Here is an 18,309-nt window from a genome sequence, read left to right as displayed (position 1 = left end):
GCGAGGCACGCACTGCGTGCGGCCAGGATGCGGAGTTGGATCGGCGCTGGTTGGGAACCCTCGGGGAACGAAGGCGGACGGCGGCCAGCCGGCGCCGACGAACCCGTCGGGGAGGGGGCTGGTGGCAGGCGCGATCGGCACTATTGCTGACTGCCGGGAGGGAAGCTGCGCCCCGGCCGAGTCAGACTCAGCCGTTGCGGCCCCCCCGAGCCCGCAGCGCGTAGCGCGGAAGCCATACGCCCCCCCGATGCGGAGCGACAGACGCCCCCGCGACCGCGGTTGGTCGGGAAGGCTTTTCGGATAGAGGTCGGACGGTGTGTGTGGACGGCTTCCCGTGGTGCCGCCGCTATCAAGCCGGAGGGTTTGAGAAACGACATTCGCGGAAGGACCGGCGCGGCCGGCGGACGCTCGCACGCGCGGCGCCCGACACTCAGCCGCTCGCTCGGCCTCCGTGGATCGTGGCTAGGTGGGATGGATGCCAAACCGGGTCGTCTCGGTCTCGCCGCAGTACGGTCGCGCCGGGGCCTGCGGGGCGGCGCGGGGAGCGCACGCTCACGCGGCGGCCGGGGCGCTAGAGTGCGACCCGCAGTGGGTAGGAACCGTCCACCCGACGTCGGACGAGCCGAGGCCGATGGAGGCCCTACCAAGGCGGGTCATGAGTGCCAGTCGGTCAGTTGGGTGAGGGGGTACTCGGAGGCCCGCCGGGAGCAGACGGGCGACCGGGGATGGGGGGCGTACGCGGGCGGGCGCCGGGAGAAGACGGCCCGTCCGGGGTCGAATCTCGGCCTGTGTTTTCGGAGCCGGCCGGGCATCACGCTCCCTCCTTGGATGGACAACATTCGTAGTTGACACTTTGTGTCATTTTATCCGAGCGGGCGGGCGCCTCGAGAGGCGGACCGTCCGGGGCGACTCTCGGCCTGTGTTTTCGGAGCCGGCCGGGCCTCACGCTCCCTCCTTGGATGGACAACATTCGTAGTTGACACTTTGTGTCATTTTATCCGAGCGGGCGGGCGCCTCGAGAGGCGGACCGTCCGGGGCGACTCTCGGCCTGTGTTTTCGGAGCCGGCCGGGCATCACGCTCCCTCCTTGGATGGACAACATTCGTAGTTGACACTTTGTGTCATTTTATCCGAGCGGGCGGGCGCCTCGAGAGGCGGACCGTCCGGGGCGACTCTCGGCCTGTGTTTTCGGAGCCGGCCGGGCCTCAAGCTCCCTCCTTGGATGGACAACATTCGTAGTTGACACTTTGTGTCATTTTATCCGAGCGGGCGGGCGCCGCGAGGCGGACCGTCCGGGGCGACTCTCGGCCTGTGTTTAAGGAGCCGGCCGGGCATCACGCTCCTTCCTTGGATGGACAACATTCGCAGTTGACACTTTGTGTCATTTTATCCGAGCAGACGGGCGCCTCGAGAGGCGGACCGTCCGGGGCGACTCTCGGCCTGTGTTTTCGGAGCCGGCCGGGCATCACGCTCCCTCCTTGGATGGACAACATTCGTAGTTGACACTTTGTGTCATTTTATCCGAGCGGGCGGGCGCCTCGAGAGGCGGACCGTCCGGGGCGACTCTCGGCCTGTGTTTTCGGAGCCGGCCGGGCCTCAAGCTCCCTCCTTGGATGGACAACATTCGTAGTTGACACTTTGTGTCATTTTATCCGAGCGGGCGGGCGCCGCGAGGCGGACCGTCCGGGGCGACTCTCGGCCTGTGTTTAAGGAGCCGGCCGGGCATCACGCTCCTTCCTTGGATGGACAACATTCGCAGTTGACACTTTGTGTCATTTTATCCGAGCAGACGGGCGCCGCGAGGCGGACCGTCCGGGGCGACTCTCGGCCTGTGTTTTCGGAGCCGGCCGGGCATCACGCTCCCTCCTTGGATGGACAACATTCGTAGTTGACACTTTGTGTCATTTTATCCGAGCAGACGGGCGCCGCGAGGCGGACCGTCCGGGGCGACTCTCGGCCTGTGTTTAAGGAGCCGGCCGGGCATCACGCTCCTTCCTTGGATGGACAACATTCGCAGTTGACACTTTGTGTCATTTTGTTCGGCCTGTGTTTAAGGAGGCGGCCGTCCTCCACTCGGTCCGTGTTTAAGGAGCGACACTCGCGCTCTGGTTCGGCCTGTATTTAGGGAGGCGGCCGTCCTCCGCTTGGTCTGTGTTAAGGGCGACACTCGGTCCATGTTTGAGGAGCCTGGCCCTGACGCTCCTCTCCGGCCTGTGTTTAAGGAGGCGGCCGTCCTCCCCTTGGTCTGTGTTAAGGGCGACACTCGGTCCATGTTTGAGGAGCCTGGCCCTGACGCTCCTCTCCGGCCTGTGTTTAAGGAGGCGGCCGTCCTCCCCTTGGTCTGTGTTAAGGGCGACACTCGGTCCATGTTTGAGGAGCCTGGCCCTGACGCTCCTCTCCGGCCTGTGTTTAAGGAGGCGGCCGTCCTCCCCTTGGTCTGTGTTAAGGGCGACACTCGGTCCATGTTTGAGGAGCCTGGCCCTGACGCTCCTCTCCGGCCTGTGTTTAAGGAGGCGGCCGTCCTCCCCTTGGTCTGTGTTAAGGGCGACACTCGGTCCATGTTTGAGGAGCCTGGCCCTGACGCTCCTCTCCGGCCTGTGTTTAAGGAGGCGGCCGTCCTCCCCTTGGTCTGTGTTAAGGGCGACACTCGGTCCATGTTTGAGGAGCCTGGCCCTGACGCTCCTCTCCGGCCTGTGTTTAAGGAGGCGGCCGTCCTCCCCTTGGTCTGTGTTAAGGGCGACACTCGGTCCGTGTTTAAGGAGCCTGGCCCTCGCGCTCCGGTTCGGCCTGTATTTAGGGAGGCGGCCGTCCTCCGCTTGGTCTGTGTTAAGGGCGACACTCGGTCCATGTTTGAGGAGCCTGGCCCTGACGCTCCTCTCCGGCCTGTGTTTAAGGAGGCGGCCGTCCTCCCCTTGGTCTGTGTTAAGGGCGACACTCGGTCCGTGTTTAAGGAGCCTGGCCCTCGCGCTCCGGTTCGGCCTGTATTTAGGGAGGCGGCCGTCCTCCGCTTGGTCTGTGTTAAGGGCGACACTCGGTCCGTGTTTAAGGAGCCGGCCCTGACGCTCCTCTTCGGCCTGTGTTTAAGGAGGCGGCCGTCCTCCACTTCCTTCCATGCACCACCACATTCGCAGTTGACACTTTGCCATTTTTTCAGAGAGGTGACACTTAGTCGTTTTTTCGAAAGTTGACACTTAGCCGTTTTTTCGAAAGTTGACACTTTGCCGTTTTTTCAGAGAGGTGACACTTTGTCGTTTTTTCGAAAGTTGACACTTAGCCGTTTTTTCGAAAGTTGACACTTAGCCGTTTTTTCGAAAGTTGACACTTAGCCGTTTTTTCGAAAGTTGACACTTAGTCACTTTTTCGCCACAGTGACACCTCCAGCGCGTGCCACGGCGCTTTTCAGGTCTTCTATCCGACCTTGTGCTGTCGAGGACGGCGTGTCCGACGCCGTGGGGAGACCAGCACCATCTCCTCCATACTCGTAAACGGGGTGCTTTGGAAAACGGGGGGAAAGTCGATGAGTACACTGACTACTGGGACCATTTCATTGTACTCTGGCGCACCTGAAGACCAAAAAAGGTACTGCACCTTAGCCCGGGTACCTCACCCCCTGGTACCTCGAGGAGAACTTAGAAAAATTTCGACAAATTTTTGGTGAGCTCCAGGGAGAGAGGCTGATTTTTCGCTTTTTGAGGCCGACCGCCGAACCGGCGCGGGGCGGACTCACAAGCCCCGCAGAGCCGTGGGCACTTAGTCGTTTTTTCAGAGAGGCGACACTTAGTCGTTTTTTCAGAGGCGACACTTAGTCGTTTTTTCGAAAGTTGACACTTAGCCGTTTTTTCGAAAGTCGACACTTAGCCGTTTTTTTGGAAAGTTGACACTTAGTCGTTTTTTCGAAAGTTGACACTTAGTCGTTTTTTCGCCACAATTGGCTCTGAGCTCCAGGGGAGAGCCTGGTTTTGCCTTATTTCAGGCCGGCTGGGGAACCGGCGCGGGTCGGATGCACGAGCCCGGCAGAGCCGTGGGCACTTAGAAAATTTTCGCCGATTAAGCTGGGACCTCCAGGCGGAGACCGGCATTCCTCGTCCTCGGGGTTCGACCCAGGAACCGGCGCTGGGCAGACGCCGTAGCCACGCAGAGCCGTGGGCACTTAGAAAATATTCGCCAAGTTGGCTCTGAGCTCCAGGCGGAGAGGCTGGTTTTGCCTTATTTCAGGCCGGCTGGGGAACCGGCGCGGGTCGGATGCACGAGCCCGCAGAGCCGTGGGCACTTTGCCATTTTCTCAGAGTCGACACTTAGTCGTTTTTTCAGAGAGGCGACACTCTGTCGTTTTTTCGGAAGTTGAAACTTTGCCGTTTTTTCAGAGAGGCGACACTTAGCCGTTTTTTCAGAGATGTGACACTTAGCCGTTTTTTCAGAGATGTGACACTTTGCCGTTTTTTCGAAAGTTGACACTTAGCCGTTTTTTCGAAAGTCGACACTTAGCCGTTTTTTCAGAGATGTGACAGTCGTTTTTTCAGAGATGTGACACTTAGAAACTTTTTGCCAAGTTGGCTGTGAGCTCCAGGAGGAGACCGTTATTTTTCGTCATTCGAGGCCGACTTCGGAACCGGCGCTGGGCGGACGCCAAAGCTCGGCAGGGCCGTGGGCACTTAGAAACTTTTTGCCAAGTTGGCTGTGAGCTCCAGGAGGAGACCGTTATTTTTCGTCATTCGAGGCCGACTGCGGAACCGGCGCTGGGCGGACGCCAAAGCTCGGCAGGGCCGTGGGCACTTAGAAACTTTTTGCCAAGTTGGCTGTGAGCTCCAGGAGGAGACCGTTATTTTTCGTCATTCGAGGCCGACTGCGGAACCGGCGCTGGGCGGACGCCAAAGCTCGGCAGGGCCGTGGGCACTTAGAAACTTTTTGCCAAGTTGGCTGTGAGCTCCAGGAGGAGACCGTTATTTTTCGTCATTCGAGGCCGACTGCGGAACCGGCGCTGGGCGGACGCCAAAGCTCGGCAGGGCCGTGGGCACTTAGAAACTTTTTGCCAAGTTGGCTGTGAGCTCCAGGAGGAGACCGTTATTTTTCGTCATTCGAGGCCGACTGCGGAACCGGCGCTGGGCGGACGCCAAAGCTCGGCAGGGCCGTGGGCACTTAGAAACTTTTTGCCAAGTTGGCTGTGAGCTCCAGGAGGAGACCGTTATTTTTCGTCATTCGAGGCCGACTGCGGAACCGGCGCTGGGCGGACGCCAAAGCTCGGCAGGGCCGTGGGCACTTAGAAACTTTTTGCCAAGTTGGCTGTGAGCTCCAGGAGGAGACCGTTATTTTTCGTCATTGGAGGCCGACTGCGGAACCGGCGCTGGGCGGACGCCAAAGCTCGGCAGGGCCGTGGGCACTTAGAAACTTTTTGCCAAGTTGGCTGTGAGCTCCAGGAGGAGACCGTTATTTTTCGTCATTCTAGGCCGGCTGCAGAACCGGCGCGGGTCGGATGCACGAGCCCGCAGAGCCGTGGGCACTTTGCCACTTTTTCGCCACAATTGGCTGTGAGCTCCAGGAGGAGACCGTTATTTTTCGTCATTCTAGGCCGGTTGCAGAACCGGCGCGGCTCGGATGCACGAGCCCGCAGAGCCGTGGGCACTTAGAAAATTTTCAGAGAGGCGACACTTTGCCATTTTTTCAGAGAGGTGACACTTAGTCGTTTTTTCGAAAGTTGACACTTAGCCGTTTTTTCGAAAGTTGACACTTAGTCGTTTTTTCGAAAGTTGACACTTAGTCGTTTTTTCGCCAAAGTGCCCACCTCCAGCGCGTGCCACGGCGCTTTCCAGGTCTTCTATCCGACCTTGTGCTGTCGAGGACGGCGTGTCCGACGCCGTGGGGAGACCAGCACCATCTCCTCCATACTCGTAAACGAGGTGCTTTGGAAAACGGGGGGAAAGTCGATGAGTACACTGACTACTGGGACCATTTCATTGTACTCTGGCGCACCTGAAGACCAAAAAAGGTACTGCACCTTAGCCCGGGTACCTCACCCCCTGGTACCTCGAGGAGAACTTAGAAAAATTTCGACAAATTTTTGGTGAGCTCCAGGGAGAGAGGCTGATTTTTTGCTTTTTGAGGCCGACCGCCGAACCGGCGCGGGGCGGACTCACAAGCCCCGCAGAGCCGTGGGCACTTAGTCGTTTTTTCGAAAGTTGACACTTAGCCGTTTTTTCGAAAGTTGACACTTAGCCGTTTTTTCGAAAGTCGACACTTAGCCGTTTTTTCGAAAGTTGACACTTAGTCGTTTTTTCGCCGATTTTGCTGGGACCTCCAGGCGAGGACCGGCGTTTTTCGTCTTCCGGGTCCGACCCGGGAACCAGCGCCGAGCGGACACATTCGCTCGCTAGTGCCGTTGGCACTTAGAAAATTTTTCGTTTGTCATGAGCTCCGGGCGAGGACCGGCGTTTTTCGTCTTCCGGGTTCGACCCGGGAACCAGCGCCGAGCGGACACATTCGCTCGCTAGTGCCGTTGGCACTTAGAAAATTTTTCGTTTGTCATGAGCTCCGGGCGAGGACCGGCGTTTTTCGTCTTCCGGGTTCGACCCGGGAACCAGCGCCGAGCGGACACATTCGCTCGCTAGTGCCGTTGGCACTTAGAAAATTTTTCGTTTGTCATGAGCTCCGGGCGGAGACCGGCATTTTTCGTCATTCGAGGCCGACGGGGGAACCAGCCGGAGCGGACACGTTTGCTCGGAAGAGCCGTTGGCACTTAGAAAAAATTCCGTGTCTCGTGAGCTCCAGGGGGGACAGGCTGGTTTTATTCATCCGTAGCCGACATGGGAACCAGCGCGGAGCGGATTGGTGTTGCGCTGCCATATACCTCATCTCTCTCAGGAGTCCCCCCCTTATACGTGCCGATGGTGTTTTGGAAAACGGGGGGTAACTGGATGAGTACACTGACTAGGGGGACCAGTACACTAGCGAGTGGGACCAGTACACTGACTAGTGGGACCAACACACTATGAGCGCCTGGTACCTAAAATGGAAGTATAGAGGCCGAATTTCGGGCAAGATCACGCCGGGTTAGGCTTCCAGGACCTCGGCTAAGCAATTTTAACGGGTCGCCCGGTTCTTTTTTGATCCAGCCCGGTTCTTTTTTTATCCAGCCTGGTTCTTTTTACACTTCCAGCTGGAGCTCGGGAGCGGCTTTTTGCACAAGATCACGCCGTGTTAGGCTTCCAGGACCTCGGCTAAGCAATTTTAACGGGTCGCCCGGTTCTTTTTTGATCCAGCCCGGTTCTTTTTTTTATCCAGCCTGGTTCTTTTTACACTTCCAGCTGGAGCTCGGGAGCGGCTTTTTGCACAAGATCACGCCGTGTTAGGCTTCCAGGACCTCGGCTAAGCAATTTTAACGGGTCGCCCGGTTCTTTTTTGATCCAAGTGAAGTGTGGAGCTCCAGCACCCTCCCTGCCTATGGAAGTGTGGAGCTCCAGCACCCTCCCTGCCTATGGAAGTGTGGAGCTCCAGCACCCTCCCTGCCTATGGAAGTGTGGAGCTCCAGCACCCTCCCTGCCTATGGAAGTGTGGAGCTCCAGCACCCTCCCTGCCTATGGAAGTGTGGAGCTCCAGCACCCTCCCTGCCTATGGAAGTGTGGAGCTCCAGCACCCTCCCTGCCTATGGAAGTGTGGAGCTCCAGCACCCTCCCTGCCTATGGAAGTGTGGAGCTCCAGCACCCTCCCTGCCTATGGAAGTGTGGAGCTCCAGCACCCTCCCTGCCTATGGAAGTGTGGAGCTCCAGCACCCTCCCTGCCTATGGAAGTGTGGAGCTCCAGCACCCTCCCTGCCTATGGAAGTGTGGAGCTCCAGCACCCTCCCTGCCTATGGAAGTGTGGAGCTCCAGCACCCTCCCTGCCTATGGAAGTGTGGAGCTCCAGCACCCTCCCTGCCTATGGAAGTGTGGAGCTCCAGCACCCTCCCTGCCTATGGAAGTGTGGAGCTCCAGCACCCTCCCTGCCTATGGAAGTGTGGAGCTCCAGCACCCTCCCTGCCTATGGAAGTGTGGAGCTCCAGCACCCTCCCTGCCTATGGAAGTGTGGAGCTCCAGCACCCTCCCTGCCTATGGAAGTGTGGAGCTCCAGCACCCTCCCTGCCTATGGAAGTGTGGAGCTCCAGCACCCTCCCTGCCTATGGAAGAGCCACCTCCGCGGGCATGCTGCTCAACCACGCCGGCCCAGAGTTCCAGCCGCTCGGCTACACTCTCTCACAAGCCCCGCCTGGAGCTCCCCAGCCCACCCCTGGTACCTCAACTACCGAGGCCAGCCGCTCGACCAGGCCGGCCCAGAGTTCCAGCCGCTCGGCTTCACTCTCTCACAAGCCCCGCCTGGAGCTCCCCAGCCCGCCCCTGGTACCTCAACTACCGAGGCCAGCCGCTCGACCAGGCCGGCCGAGAGTTCCAGCCGCTCGGCTTCACTCTCTCACAAGACCCGCCTGGAGCTCCCCGCCCCACCCCTGGTACCTCAACTACCGAGGCCAGCCGCTCGACCACGCCGGCGCAGAGTTCCAGCCGCTCGGATAAGCTCTGTCACTCACCCGCCGCGCAGCCACCGGTAACGGGGAAATGTCGCCGCCTGGCGGACACGCCGTTGTAAATGAATGGGCTTTCGCACTTAGTGCAATTTTCGCCAACTCTCTGACTGGAGCTATGGAAGTATGGAGCTATGGAGCCACCAGCCACCCAGGCTGGAGCTATGGAGCCATGGAGCTCTGGTGCTATGGAGCTCTGGAGGTATGGAGCTATGGAGCTATGGAGCTATGGAGCTATGGAGCCCTGGAGCTCTGGAGGTATGGAGCTATGGTGCTATGGAGCTCTGAAGCCATGGAGCTCTGGTGCTATGGAGCTCTGGAGCTCTGGAGGTATGGAGCTCTGGAGGTATGGAGCTCTGGAGGTATGGAGCTATGGAGCCCTGGAGCTCTGGAGGTATGGAGCTATGGTGCTATGGAGCTCTGAAGCCATGGAGCTCTGGTGCTATGGAGCTCTGGAGGTATGGAGCTCTGGAGGTATGGAGCTCTGGAGGTATGGAGCTATGGAGCCCTGGAGCTCTGGAGGTATGGAGCTATGGTGCTATGGAGCTCTGAAGCCATGGAGCTCTGGTGCTATGGAGCTCTGGAGGTATGGAGCTCTGGAGGTATGGAGCTCTGGAGGTATGGAGCTATGGAGCCCTGGAGCTCTGGAGGTATGGAGCTATGGTGCTATGGAGCTCTGAAGCCATGGAGCTCTGGTGCTATGGAGCTCTGGAGGCAGAGCTCCAGAGCTCCAGCCTGGGTGGCTGGTGGCTCCATAGCTCCATACTTCCATAGCTCTAAGTCAGAGAGTTGGCGAAAATTGCACTAAGTGCGAAAGCCCATTCATTTACAACGGCGTGTCCACAAGGCGGCGACATTTCCCCGTTACCGGTGGCTGCGCGGCGGGTGAGTGACAGAGCTTATCCGAGCGGCTGGAACTCTGCGCCGGCGTGGTCGAGCGTGAGGCCTCGGCCCTTTGGCTGCCTGGTACCTAAAACACTTCCATTGATCCAGCCACGGAGGGTGCTGGCTGGTGGCTCCATACCTCCATAGCTCCATAGCACCAGAGCTCCATAGGTCCATAGCACCAGAGCTCCATGGCTTCAGAGCTCCATAGCACCATAGCTCCATACCTCCAGAGCTCCAGGGCTCCATAGCTCCATACCTCCAGAGCTCCATACCTCCAGAGCTCCATACCTCCAGAGCTCCATAGCACCAGAGCTCCATGGCTTCAGAGCTCCATAGCACCATAGCTCCATACCTCCAGAGCTCCAGGGCTCCATAGCTCCATACCTCCAGAGCTCCATACCTCCAGAGCTCCATACCTCCAGAGCTCCAGAGCTCCATAGCACCAGAGCTCCATGGCTTCAGAGCTCCATAGCACCATAGCTCCATACCTCCAGAGCTTCAGGGCTCCATAGCTCCATACCTCCAGAGCTCCATACCTCCAGAGCTCCAGAGCTCCATAGCACCAGAGCTCCATGGCTTCAGAGCTCCATAGCACCATAGCTCCATACCTCCAGAGCTCCAGGGCTCCATAGCTCCATACCTCCAGAGCTCCATACCTCCAGAGCTCCATAGCACCAGAGCTCCATGGCTTCAGAGCTCCATAGCACCATAGCTCCATACCTCCAGAGCTCCAGGGCTCCAAAGCTCCATACCTCCAGAGCTCCATACCTCCAGAGCTCCATACCTCCAGAGCTCCATAGCTCCATAGCACCAGAGCTCCATAGCTCCATAGCACCAGAGCTCCATAGCACCAGAGCTCCATAGCACCAGAGCTCCATAGCTCCATAGCACCAGAGCTCCATAGCTCCATAGCACCAGAGCTCCATAGCTCCATAGCACCAGAGCTCCATACTTCCAGAGCTCCATAGCTCCATAGCTCCATAGCACCAGAGCTCCATAGCTCCATAGCACCAGAGCTCCATAGCTCCATAGCACCAGAGCTCCATACTTCCATAGCTCCATAGCTCCATACCTCCAGAGCTCCATAGCTCCATAGCTCCATACCTCCAGAGCTCCATAGCTCCAGAGCTCCATAGCTCCATAGCACCAGAGCTCCATAGCTCCATAGCACCAGAGCTCCATACTTCCATAGCTCCAGGGCTCCATAGCTCCAGGGCTCCATAGCTCCATACCTCCAGAGCTCCATAGCTCCATACTTCCAGAGCTCCATAGCTCCATAGCACCAGAGCTCCATAGCTCCATAGCACCAGAGCTCCATAGCTCCATAGCACCAGAGCTCCATAGCTCCATAGCACCAGAGCTCCATAGCTCCATAGCTCCAGGGCTCCATAGCTCCATAGCTCCAGGGCTCCATAGCTCCATAGCTCCATACCTCCAGAGCTCCATACCTCCAGAGCTCCATACCTCCATAGCACCAGAGCTCCATAGCTCCAGGGCTCCAGGGCTCCATAGCTCCATACCTCCAGAGCTCCATAGCTCCATACTTCCAGAGCTCCATAGCTCCATAGCTCCATACTTCCATAGCTCCATAGCTCCATACTTCCATAGCACCTGAGCTCCATACCTCCAGAGCTCCATAGCTCCAGCCTGGGTGGCTGGTGGCTCCATAGCTCCATACTTCCATAGCTCTAAGTCAGAGAGTTGGCGAAAATTGCACTAAGTGCGAAAGCCCATTCATTTACAACGGCGTGTCCGCCAGGCGGCGACATTTCCCCGTTACCGGTGGCTGCGCGGCGGGTGAGTGACAGAGCTTATCCGAGCGGCTGGAACTCTGCGCCGGCGTGGTCGAGCGTGAGGCCTCGGCCCTTTGGCTGCCTGGTACCTAAAACACTTCCATTGATCCAGCCACGGAGGGTGCTGGCTGGTGGCTCCATACCTCCATAGCTCCATAGCACCAGAGCTCCATAGCTCCATAGCACCAGAGCTCCATGGCTTCAGAGCTCCATAGCACCATAGCTCCATACCTCCAGAGCTCCAGGGCTCCATAGCTCCATACCTCCAGAGCTCCATACCTCCAGAGCTCCATACCTCCAGAGCTCCATAGCACCAGAGCTCCATGGCTTCAGAGCTCCATAGCACCATAGCTCCATACCTCCAGAGCTCCAGGGCTCCATAGCTCCATACCTCCAGAGCTCCATACCTCCAGAGCTCCATACCTCCAGAGCTCCATAGCTCCATAGCACCAGAGCTCCATAGCTCCATAGCACCAGAGCTCCATAGCACCAGAGCTCCATAGCACCAGAGCTCCATAGCTCCATAGCACCAGAGCTCCATAGCTCCATAGCACCAGAGCTCCATAGCTCCATAGCACCAGAGCTCCATACTTCCAGAGCTCCATAGCTCCATAGCTCCATAGCACCAGAGCTCCATAGCTCCATAGCACCAGAGCTCCATAGCTCCATAGCACCAGAGCTCCATACTTCCATAGCTCCATAGCTCCATACCTCCAGAGCTCCATAGCTCCATAGCTCCATAGCTGCATACCTCCAGAGCTCCATAGCTCCAGAGCTCCAGAGCTCCATAGCTCCATAGCTCCATAGCACCAGAGCTCCATAGCTCCATAGCACCAGAGCTCCATACTTCCATAGCTCCAGGGCTCCATAGCTCCAGGGCTCCATACCTCCAGAGCTCCATAGCTCCATACTTCCAGAGCTCCATAGCTCCATACTTCCATAGCTCCATACTTCCATACCTCCATAGCTCCATACTTCCATAGCACCAGAGCTCCATACTTCCATAGCACCAGAGCTCCATACCTCCAGAGCTCCAGAGCTCCAGCCTGGGTGGCTGGTGGCTCCATAGCTCCATACTTCCATAGCTCTAAGTCAGAGAGTTGGCGAAAATTGCACTAAGTGCGAAAGCCCATTCATTTACAACGGCGTGTCCACAAGGCGGCGACATTTCCCCGTTACCGGTGGCTGCGCGGCGGGTGAGTGACAGAGCTTATCCGAGCTGCTGGAACTCTGCGCCGGCGTGGTCGAGCGTGAGGCCTCGGCCCTTTGGCTGCCTGGTACCTAAAACACTTCCATTGATCCAGCCACGGAGGGTGCTGGCTGGTGGCTCCATACCTCCATAGCTCCATAGCACCAGAGCTCCATAGCTCCATAGCACCAGAGCTCCATGGCTTCAGAGCTCCATAGCACCATAGCTCCATACCTCCAGAGCTCCAGGGCTCCATAGCTCCATACCTCCAGAGCTCCATACCTCCAGAGCTCCATAGCACCAGAGCTCCATAGCACCAGAGCTCCATAGCACCAGAGCTCCATAGCTCCATAGCACCAGAGCTCCATAGCTCCATAGCACCAGAGCTCCATAGCTCCATAGCACCAGAGCTCCATACTTCCAGAGCTCCATAGCTCCATAGCTCCATAGCACCAGAGCTCCATAGCTCCATAGCACCAGAGCTCCATGGCTTCAGAGCTCCATAGCACCATAGCTCCATACCTCCAGAGCTCCAGGGCTCCATAGCTCCATACCTCCAGAGCACCATACCTCCAGAGCTCCATACCTCCAGAGCTCCATAGCACCAGAGCTCCATAGCTCCATAGCACCAGAGCTCCATAGCACCAGAGCTCCATAGCACCAGAGCTCCATAGCTCCATAGCACCAGAGCTCCATAGCTCCATAGCACCAGAGCTCCATACTTCCAGAGCTCCATAGCTCCATAGCACCAGAGCTCCATAGCTCCATAGCACCAGAGCTCCATAGCTCCATAGCACCAGAGCTCCATACTTCCATAGCTCCATAGCTCCATACCTCCAGAGCTCCATAGCTCCATACCTCCAGAGCTCCATAGCTCCAGAGCTCCATAGCTCCATAGCTCCATAGCACCAGAGCTCCATAGCTCCATAGCACCAGAGCTCCATACTTCCATAGCTCCAGGGCTCCATAGCTCCAGGGCTCCATACCTCCAGAGCTCCATAGCTCCATACTTCCAGAGCTCCATAGCTCCATACTTCCATAGCTCCATACTTCCATACCTCCATAGCTCCATACTTCCATAGCACCAGAGCTCCATACTTCCATAGCACCAGAGCTCCATACCTCCAGAGCTCCAGAGCTCCAGCCTGGGTGGCTGGTGGCTCCATAGCTCCATACTTCCATAGCTCTAAGTCAGAGAGTTGGCGAAAATTGCACTAAGTGCGAAAGCCCATTCATTTACAACGGCGTGTCCACAAGGCGGCGACATTTCCCCGTTACCGGTGGCTGCGCGGCGGGTGAGTGACAGAGCTTATCCGAGCGGCTGGAACTCTGCGCCGGCGTGGTCGAGCGTGAGGCCTCGGCCCTTTGGCTGCCTGGTACCTAAAACACTTCCATTGATCCAGCCACGGAGGGTGCTGGCTGGTGGCTCCATACCTCCATAGCTCCATAGCACCAGAGCTCCATAGCTCCATAGCACCAGAGCTCCATGGCTTCAGAGCTCCATAGCACCATAGCTCCATACCTCCAGAGCTCCAGGGCTCCATAGCTCCATACCTCCAGAGCTCCATACCTCCAGAGCTCCATACCTCCAGAGCTCCATAGCACCAGAGCTCCATGGCTTCAGAGCTCCATAGCACCATAGCTCCATACCTCCAGAGCTCCAGGGCTCCATAGCTCCATACCTCCAGAGCTCCATACCTCCAGAGCTCCATACCTCCAGAGCTCCAGAGCTCCATAGCACCAGAGCTCCATGGCTTCAGAGCTCCATAGCACCATAGCTCCATACCTCCAGAGCTCCAGGGCTCCATAGCTCCATACCTCCAGAGCTCCATACCTCCAGAGCTCCAGAGCTCCATAGCACCAGAGCTCCATGGCTTCAGAGCTCCATAGCACCATAGCTCCATACCTCCAGAGCTCCAGGGCTCCATAGCTCCATACCTCCAGAGCTCCATACCTCCAGAGCTCCATAGCACCAGAGCTCCATGGCTTCAGAGCTCCATAGCACCATAGCTCCATACCTCCAGAGCTCCAGGGCTCCAAAGCTCCATACCTCCAGAGCTCCATACCTCCAGAGCTCCATACCTCCAGAGCTCCATAGCTCCATAGCACCAGAGCTCCATAGCTCCATAGCACCAGAGCTCCATAGCACCAGAGCTCCATAGCACCAGAGCTCCATAGCTCCATAGCACCAGAGCTCCATAGCTCCATAGCACCAGAGCTCCATAGCTCCATAGCACCAGAGCTCCATACTTCCAGAGCTCCATAGCTCCATAGCTCCATAGCACCAGAGCTCCATAGCTCCATAGCACCAGAGCTCCATAGCTCCATAGCACCAGAGCTCCATACTTCCATAGCTCCATAGCTCCATACCTCCAGAGCTCCATAGCTCCATAGCTCCATACCTCCAGAGCTCCATAGCTCCAGAGCTCCATAGCTCCATAGCACCAGAGCTCCATAGCTCCATAGCACCAGAGCTCCATACTTCCATAGCTCCAGGGCTCCATAGCTCCAGGGCTCCATAGCTCCATACCTCCAGAGCTCCATAGCTCCATACTTCCAGAGCTCCATAGCTCCATAGCACCAGAGCTCCATAGCTCCATAGCACCAGAGCTCCATAGCTCCATAGCACCAGAGCTCCATAGCTCCATTGCACCAGAGCTCCATAGCTCCATAGCTCCAGGGCTCCATAGCTCCATAGCTCCAGGGCTCCATAGCTCCATAGCTCCATACCTCCAGAGCTCCATACCTCCAGAGCTCCATACCTCCATAGCACCAGAGCTCCATAGCTCCAGGGCTCCAGGGCTCCATAGCTCCATACCTCCAGAGCTCCATAGCTCCATACTTCCAGAGCTCCATAGCTCCATAGCTCCATACTTCCATAGCTCCATAGCTCCATACTTCCATAGCACCTGAGCTCCATACCTCCAGAGCTCCATAGCTCCAGCCTGGGTGGCTGGTGGCTCCATAGCTCCATACTTCCATAGCTCTAAGTCAGAGAGTTGGCGAAAATTGCACTAAGTGCGAAAGCCCATTCATTTACAACGGCGTGTCCGCCAGGCGGCGACATTTCCCCGTTACCGGTGGCTGCGCGGCGGGTGAGTGACAGAGCTTATCCGAGCGGCTGGAACTCTGCGCCGGCGTGGTCGAGCGTGAGGCCTCGGCCCTTTGGCTGCCTGGTACCTAAAACACTTCCATTGATCCAGCCACGGAGGGTGCTGGCTGGTGGCTCCATACCTCCATAGCTCCATAGCACCAGAGCTCCATAGCTCCATAGCACCAGAGCTCCATGGCTTCAGAGCTCCATAGCACCATAGCTCCATACCTCCAGAGCTCCAGGGCTCCATAGCTCCATACCTCCAGAGCTCCATACCTCCAGAGCTCCATACCTCCAGAGCTCCATAGCACCAGAGCTCCATGGCTTCAGAGCTCCATAGCACCATAGCTCCATACCTCCAGAGCTCCAGGGCTCCATAGCTCCATACCTCCAGAGCTCCATACCTCCAGAGCTCCATACCTCCAGAGCTCCATAGCTCCATAGCACCAGAGCTCCATAGCTCCATAGCACCAGAGCTCCATAGCACCAGAGCTCCATAGCACCAGAGCTCCATAGCTCCATAGCACCAGAGCTCCATAGCTCCATAGCACCAGAGCTCCATAGCTCCATAGCACCAGAGCTCCATACTTCCAGAGCTCCATAGCTCCATAGCTCCATAGCACCAGAGCTCCATAGCTCCATAGCACCAGAGCTCCATAGCTCCATAGCACCAGAGCTCCATACTTCCATAGCTCCATAGCTCCATACCTCCAGAGCTCCATAGCTCCATAGCTCCATAGCTGCATACCTCCAGAGCTCCATAGCTCCAGAGCTCCAGAGCTCCATAGCTCCATAGCTCCATAGCACCAGAGCTCCATAGCTCCATAGCACCAGAGCTCCATACTTCCATAGCTCCAGGGCTCCATAGCTCCAGGGCTCCATACCTCCAGAGCTCCATAGCTCCATACTTCCAGAGCTCCATAGCTCCATACTTCCATAGCTCCATACTTCCATACCTCCATAGCTCCATACTTCCATAGCACCAGAGCTCCATACTTCCATAGCACCAGAGCTCCATACCTCCAGAGCTCCAGAGCTCCAGCCTGGGTGGCTGGTGGCTCCATAGCTCCATACTTCCATAGCTCTAAGTCAGAGAGTTGGCGAAAATTGCACTAAGTGCGAAAGCCCATTCATTTACAACGGCGTGTCCACAAGGCGGCGACATTTCCCCGTTACCGGTGGCTGCGCGGCGGGTGAGTGACAGAGCTTATCCGAGCTGCTGGAACTCTGCGCCGGCGTGGTCGAGCGTGAGGCCTCGGCCCTTTGGCTGCCTGGTACCTAAAACACTTCCATTGATCCAGCCACGGAGGGTGCTGGCTGGTGGCTCCATACCTCCATAGCTCCATAGCACCAGAGCTCCATAGCTCCATAGCACCAGAGCTCCATGGCTTCAGAGCTCCATAGCACCATAGCTCCATACCTCCAGAGCTCCAGGGCTCCATAGCTCCATACCTCCAGAGCTCCATACCTCCAGAGCTCCATAGCACCAGAGCTCCATAGCACCAGAGCTCCATAGCACCAGAGCTCCATAGCTCCATAGCACCAGAGCTCCATAGCTCCATAGCACCAGAGCTCCATAGCTCCATAGCACCAGAGCTCCATACTTCCAGAGCTCCATAGCTCCATAGCTCCATAGCACCAGAGCTCCATAGCTCCATAGCACCAGAGCTCCATGGCTTCAGAGCTCCATAGCACCATAGCTCCATACCTCCAGAGCTCCAGGGCTCCATAGCTCCATACCTCCAGAGCACCATACCTCCAGAGCTCCATACCTCCAGAGCTCCATAGCACCAGAGCTCCATAGCTCCATAGCACCAGAGCTCCATAGCACCAGAGCTCCATAGCACCAGAGCTCCATAGCTCCATAGCACCAGAGCTCCATAGCTCCATAGCACCAGAGCTCCATACTTCCAGAGCTCCATAGCTCCATAGCACCAGAGCTCCATAGCTCCATAGCACCAGAGCTCCATAGCTCCATAGCACCAGAGCTCCATACTTCCATAGCTCCATAGCTCCATACCTCCAGAGCTCCATAGCTCCATACCTCCAGAGCTCCATAGCTCCAGAGCTCCATAGCTCCATAGCTCCATAGCACCAGAGCTCCATAGCTCCATAGCACCAGAGCTCCATACTTCCATAGCTCCAGGGCTCCATAGCTCCAGGGCTCCATACCTCCAGAGCTCCATAGCTCCATACTTCCAGAGCTCCATAGCTCCATACTTCCATAGCTCCATACTTCCATACCTCCATAGCTCCATACTTCCATAGCACCAGAGCTCCATACTTCCATAGCACCAGAGCTCCATACCTCCAGAGCTCCAGAGCTCCAGCCTGGGTGGCTGGTGGCTCCATAGCTCCATACTTCCATAGCTCTAAGTCAGAGAGTTGGCGAAAATTGCACTAAGTGCGAAAGCCCATTCATTTACAACGGCGTGTCCACAAGGCGGCGACATTTCCCCGTTACCGGTGGCTGCGCGGCGGGTGAGTGACAGAGCTTATCCGAGCGGCTGGAACTCTGCGCCGGCGTGGTCGAGCGTGAGGCCTCGGCCCTTTGGCTGCCTGGTACCTAAAACACTTCCATTGATCCAGCCACGGAGGGTGCTGGCTGGTGGCTCCATACCTCCATAGCTCCATAGCACCAGAGCTCCATAGCTCCATAGCACCAGAGCTCCATGGCTTCAGAGCTCCATAGCACCATAGCTCCATACCTCCAGAGCTCCAGGGCTCCATAGCTCCATACCTCCAGAGCTCCATACCTCCAGAGCTCCATACCTCCAGAGCTCCATAGCACCAGAGCTCCA

Source organism: Syngnathus leptorhynchus, unplaced genomic scaffold, assembly GCF_054491065.1.
Source record: "Syngnathus leptorhynchus isolate UIUO unplaced genomic scaffold, UIUO_Slep HiC_scaffold_50, whole genome shotgun sequence".
NCBI classification, from domain to species: Eukaryota; Metazoa; Chordata; class Actinopteri; order Syngnathiformes; family Syngnathidae; genus Syngnathus; species Syngnathus leptorhynchus.
This window is presented reverse-complemented; position numbering follows the sequence as displayed.